General features: G+C 33.3%; 1 long non-coding RNA gene across 4 annotated transcripts; it reads right to left on the bottom strand.

The window, feature by feature from the left end:
* Positions 511-5,673, bottom strand: LOC108662868. 4 transcript variants are annotated; one of them, XR_001928716.1, is made up of 3 exons: positions 5,303-5,673; positions 4,964-5,083; positions 511-529 (listed from the first exon to the last, which is right to left on the bottom strand). It is a non-coding gene; the product is annotated as an uncharacterized LOC108662868 (long non-coding RNA). The 4 variants fall into 4 exon arrangements; XR_001928718.1 differs by having other exon boundaries at positions 4,964-5,019; XR_001928715.1 differs by lacking the exon at positions 511-529 and adding an exon at positions 2,872-3,222.

Below are 6,833 nucleotides of genomic sequence, written 5' to 3'. Positions count from 1 at the left end.
CGAAGTTTCCACATAAAGACTCGATACTCTGCTGAACCAATAATAAAAATCCTAAGACTTAGACCAACCTAGGGTTTTGATACCAACTTTGTCATAGCCCAAATCCTGAGCCATAACCCACGTGTGGGCCCAATGGGCATAGCCCACTAAGCCCAAGCAAGCCTTTTTATATGATCTTGTTCATCATTCTATCAATCACACATCATCATTCCTAAAGCCACAATTCTTAATTCTCAACTATAAGTATTTTAGTAATATATCATGGCAATCAAATACTTATATTTGTATCATCCAAAAAATGAGGTCATCCATCACCAACTCATAATGGACTCATCAATCAAAATATATGTATATTGTTTATAACATAAGTCTTAGCAATTTACATTAAGTGTACATGTACACATGCAAAAGACCCTTGACTACCAACGAAGTGACTCTGAGTACGAGTACGACTACTGAATGCCATGGTACCTACCAAAAAGGTGAATACAAGTGGACACCTCAATCTAGGTCCCAACTGCCTTTGAATCTTAAAACATGAAGTTGAAAAGAGTGAGTATAAACCCAGTGAGTGAACATAGGAAGGGAACAAGCAAACAATACAAGAAGTTTTAGAAAACATGATGCACTTATGTTGAAAACAATACTATTTAGCTAAATTCCTTACTAAAACCCCTCAATTCAACCCTTGATTTTTTAATGCCATAGTATATAAAGATCCATGATCAACAATGAAGTTAAAGAGTGAAAACATGTAGCAGATTTCCAACCAGATAGAGAGTTTCTCACTGCAGCGAGAATACAATTTCGCTACAGCGAAAATCAGGGCAGGAAACCACCCGAGAGTTTCTCACTACAGCGAAAACCAAGAGCTAGGTTAGTCCCCAAGCACCCAAGAGTTTCTCACTGCAGCGAGAATGCATTCATGGTGCAGCGAAATTCAGGGCAAATGAAATTAGGGGGATTTTTACTACGACAAAAATCCATTCCTGCTGCAACAAAAATCAATTTGACGTATTTAACAATTTTCAACATTCAACATTCAATACAATCACATTTTATTTCCTTAACCTCTCTATAACATTTATAAACATATATACAACTACCGACCCCCCCAACTCATGTGCACTCCCACACCACACATAGCTAGGTCATCATGTGCACTCTCACATTGCACATTACAATATCATCATCAGGTGCACTCCCACACCGCACTTCACCATCACCATCATGTGCACTCCCACACCGCACATCACAAATATTATCAAGTGCACTCCCACACCGCACTGCACCATTATCGTCATGTGCACTCCCACACCGCACACTGCACACCGCAAATATTATCAGGTGCACTCCCACATCGCACCGCACCATTACCGTCATGTGCACTCCCACACCGCACACGCACGGTTGTATTTATCATACAATGTTACCTTTCAAGACATAACATACATATCAACATGTAAACAAAAATTTTCACACATTATTACTGTTCACATAATATAAGAAACACATGGATTCATCACATTACACATTTCACAATGTAAGGACGTTTCATCAAAGGCTTGTTCCCATGTATATTTTAAAGAAAAGTCAAATAAAAATTTTCAAGTGATTCGTTCAAATACATATGTATTTATCTCAAAACATTTTAAATGCAAGTTCACTCACATGTCCTTGTTGATTCTTTAATTGACTCCAACTTCCACTAATGCTCTAAGTGGAGATGTGGGGTCTCGTTAGAACCTTGGTGAACTTCTAGTTGAATCTTTTAGTAAAGATTAAAGAGGGAAAATTCTTTTAAGGTTTGTTCTCAAGCTAATTTGAAGAGTCTCTCTCTCTAAAATGTTCAACTAGTGACAGAAAGTGCAGAGGAAAGACTTTTGAGGATCTTTGAGGTGAAAAAGTGAAAGAGCATAAAGAATCCCATAAAAAAGTGTACAAAAGCATGAGAATTGGAGTTAATTTGAGAAAGTTATGGAGGTTTCAAGGGTGGCCTCCATGGAAGATGGAAAGTTTGGAATGGAAAGAAGGGATGGGAAGAAGAAGAAGAAGCTGCTGGAAGTGAGGAGAAAGTGTTGGAAAAATTAGATATTTATCCTAGAGTTGACTAAAGTTTCACTTATTTACAAAAATGCCATTACATTATTGACTTTGCCTTCTTTTTCCCTTTGGCTCAAACTTTTTATTCTTTTTACACTGAGAAAAACAATAGATTAGAAGTATTCGAGTTCATGAAAACTTAGAAATTTAAACCCGAGACTCAAATGACCATTTTGCCCCTATCGTGAAAATTATCATTATTTCTATTTCTTTGTTTATTTCATTATTATATACATCATTCATTTATTCCTTAAGCCTACCTAGGCCTTAATAATATTAGAAAAACCCATTTCTAGGAGCTCACCAAGAAAATGATAGAACTACCCCTAATCCACGTCATCATGTCTACCTCCGCTACGCGTCTATGAAGGTCGAGGTTTCATATAGATGCATAGCTATCATAATTTAACAGAAGGGTAGCTGTCTTAATACAAAATGGTTACATATGGTCCTAAAGTTAATAGCATGAACTGATGCGATTTTCAATGCAAACCTTATTTCAACATAGCTTTCCCAAATAAGCTCGATTCCATTCATAATAATCTTGATGATGCATTTCTATAGTGCACAAGAAGCAATAGACAATTAGACAATCCTAAACTCTAGAAAGTAAGTGGCACTTTTTAGCTTTGAAATTTTTAGAAAACTATAATTTTTTTGATTCGATTGTTTTGAGGACAACATCAAAACCAAATTTGAGATATAATGAAAAAATATTTTATATTATTGATTAAAATATATATTATTCTTTAATTCTTTAGCTTCCACCAGCCTAGCTAATTTTTTTGGTCTGCATTATGCCATCTAAAATTTGACCTCTAATTAGCTAGTGAATTCAGTTGGATCACCCTTCCCTAGCTTGCTGACCTTGAAAATTTCTACACATATTCTTCCCTTATCTCTTCTATGCATCCTTGATTTCAAAGACACTCTATTTACTGAAGATTTCATCACTCTTTCTCTTCTCCCTTCAAAAGCATCATAGGAGAAACAAGATATTGGCGACTGGCTGCAAGCAAGGGCATATGAGGTAGCATTTATTCTTTTATCAGCCAACTATATAACGAGGGTGCTTCAATTATGTACGCAGCTGCTTTTCCTATGATCTCTTCACTAAATCTGCATCAACAAATTTGTCTTAAGCAAATTCTGTAATTTTTTTTTCATTAAAATTTTCTCTCTGGGATCAACAAAATTTTCTTATAGCAGCATACTGGAGTAGCAAGTTCGTCCTTCTGTCTCACCCTTAATTAGCAATGTCAAGGAATTTGATAATGAGGCTTCAGTTAAGTAGCAAGGCTACCTCTCGGAGGTCCAAGTTCAAAGCCCTCATTTCTTATCTTATAATTAATTAATATTTGATGATATTATATGAAAGGGATTTCATTAATTTGTAGTGCTTAAAATGCTGCTAATAAAATTTCGTTTTGTTTAATCTTTTTAGAGTTAGGGAACCTTTAGAAACAACACAACTTGTACATATACCACCCACATTGAGACCTACCATTAAACAAGCAATATGCAATAATATAGAACTTCCAACAGATATAATAAATTTATCAAGCACCAACCGAACCATCTCTTAGAAAACAGCAAAACTATAAAAAGATAATGGAGATAGAGCACTAGAACCTTGAGATCTTGCCCATCTAAGACCCAATAACTAACTTGAACTAATTCCAATTTTAGAACTCAGATCCTAAAATTAATTACAAATTTATATTTAATAATTTACATCTAATTTAATTTTAGTTTATAAGTGATTTACTAAAATAATAGAATTACATATGCAAAGAAATTGAGCAATTTTATAATCAACAAAATAAAATTGATTTTAATATTTTTTATATTAAAATTCTCAAATTTTTATATTACGAAACTAAAACAATAATAATATTGATGTTTAATGATTCTTAATATTACAATAAATAATAAAAAATTAATATGAAATACAAAAAGGTAAAAAATAACTACTAAAATATTAAAAAGCCTATGTAATCTATGAATCTTCCAAAATTTTCTCAAGTAACCTTCCATTATTTTATTGTACCCAATTAAATGTATAAAATATTTAAATCTTTCCAAATGCAAGCAGACAATTAGTGATTAATCTAGCAGTGTTTATTTATCTGCAGTCAAAGTTTAAGTTTGATGTACAGCTGGAGCGTGACTTTTATAAGACATGGCTTAGTTTGAAACAAAAAATTAATAAGCGTATTGCATTTTGGCAATAATAAAAATACCTTTCCGAACAAAAATTTATGAAATGTTATTTTTATTTAATTAAGCTTTTATTTTAGATTTTTTTTATAATTGAGGGAATTAGTGTCCATACAACTTTTGTTTTACAATGTAAGTCCTATTTAAATGTTGATGTAACAAAATAACAAATTTTAATGAATTTTATCCTAAATAAGGGTTTAATTAATTAAAAATAATATTTTAAGTGTCCAATTAGGTACAATAGAGATTTAATTGTTTGAAAATTTTAAGAAAGTATAAGATCATTTTTAGTACTTTAACTAAAATTAGTGGTTCGAAAATTAATTAAAAGAAAGGAATTTCGGACTTTTCTTTTAAAACAAAGGATAAATTAAAAATGGGATATAAAAATAATCGATAAAATATGCGGACAATTATAACTATTTAAATATGAACTATGCTTTTTGCTTAAAGCATCCTAAACATTGCTGCTACTAAATTCACTTATGAACTATACATGAAGAAGTGAGAAGATCACTATATACTCGGTACAAGCAAACAATTGTACATATGGTATATGTATATGCTTAGTTTTGAGAACAGTATATGCTTAGAAATAGTACATATGGTATGTATCAAAACAAGAAAAGAAGTGTACCATATGTTGCTTCGTCTGATAACTATTCCTTTGCCCTCCATGCTTTGATCACCAAACTACACGAAAATTCCATTATTTTTAGCTTTTCTATTACTATTTTCCTTCATATCTTTTCCTTCCCTATAAAAATTTAGAATGTAGAAGAAACACTATTAATTTCCATGGTAAAAGCATCATAAAGGAGATGTAAGATGACTTTTTTTCCCAGTTGCATTATAAAGGAAACATAAATAATAGTACACAACCCATTTTCATGGGAATCTTACTGATAAGAGAAGGAAAAAAAAATAGAGATTTCAACAATTTTGGCTAATGCAATTTATGAAATCATCAACTTACAGTAGAAATCTTGGAGACATCTTCTTCAGAGCCTCATCATCACTTCTTCAACAGATGTTCAGTTGTTTACCAATGGACGACTTGACAATTGAGTCCGGTAGAACGGAAATCTTTTTAGTCAATGGAAGACTTAAACAAAGGCCATGCGATGAGTGCACAAATCCACCTTCGTACAATTATCGAGTCTCGTTAGTCAATGGAAATCATTTTAGTCAGTGGAGGACTTAAACGAAGGCCATGCGATGAGTGCACAAATCTCAATGGATGCCAACTTCATACTAATCCGTTACCGTAAGACACCATAAATTAATTGTTTTTGTAAAGATTCAATCATGCAGCACTGCAAGACAAAATACAATGATTTTTTTTTCTTTTCGGAATATTACACCACCCCACTACTAGACAACAGGTTGGGTTTCCAATCTTATCCCAAAATGAAATTAAAGGAAATGACCATTTACTTTAGCAATAGTATAATGGTCAGAGATTATAATTAAATGCTTATTTCATTACTCTTTTAAGTTCAAAAACAAACCCAGGTTTGGTAGTAATGCACCCATACCATAGCAATAGGCCAGGCATCTCAATGTCGGTAGCTTACACAAATCTATTATACTTCCTCATCCTAAAACTTTGTAGCCACATTTCCCCACTTGTTAAAGAAAGGGAGCCACCCTTAGCCCCCAATACAGCTTGTAAATATAAGGGTAGCTATGTCACGACCCAAATTCCAGGTCATGACCGGCGCATGGGTCCAATGGACGTAATCCACTAAACCAAGGCAAACCTATTATTTATCTTACTTATGATTCTATTTATTATCACTAAGTCCTATTTCATGACTTTGAGTCAAAATAGTGATATACATTGTCCAACTCGTACTGGCATTTACTCATTTAAAATTTACATTAAGTTCATCATACATAACAAAATAATACTCGACTTCCAGCGGAGGGACTTGGATGAATGTATAGCTATTGAATGTCGAGACACCTATCAAAAGATGGACATAGGTCTACAAAGACACCTCGTCCTAATTATCGGCTACCTCCTGATCTGAAAAAATGAATTTGAAAATGGTGAGTATAGACCTAGTGAGTGAACAAGGAAGTGAACAAGGAAGGGAACAAAGCAACAATTAGGAAAATTTAAAATCATGATGAACTAGTTTCAAAACAATGAAATTTGGTTCATTCCTAATAAAACCCCTTATCAAGCCCTTAGGTGATTAATCATTTGAAAATTATGAACCCATACATAGCGAATCATTTGGAGAATGAAAGCTTCAATATTGCACAAGCAAGTCAAATACAACAACGAATCTTCGCTGCAGCGAGAATGAATTTTCGTTACAGCGACGTTGGAATTTAGTTATTAACCGAACGAGGGTTTCTCAACTGGCCGAAGGTTTCTCACTAAACCTCCTTATTTTAAACTTAACTCTTTTAATCCTTAATGTTGGAAGTCCATGCTCCCATATGGTAGCAAAGAAGTGAAAGATAGGGCAGCAATTGGACAAGATAAGAGACCA

This window comes from Theobroma cacao, chromosome 7, assembly GCF_000208745.1.
Source record: "Theobroma cacao cultivar B97-61/B2 chromosome 7, Criollo_cocoa_genome_V2, whole genome shotgun sequence".
Classification (NCBI taxonomy): Eukaryota; Viridiplantae; Streptophyta; class Magnoliopsida; order Malvales; family Malvaceae; genus Theobroma; species Theobroma cacao.
This window is presented reverse-complemented; position numbering and strand designations above follow the sequence as displayed.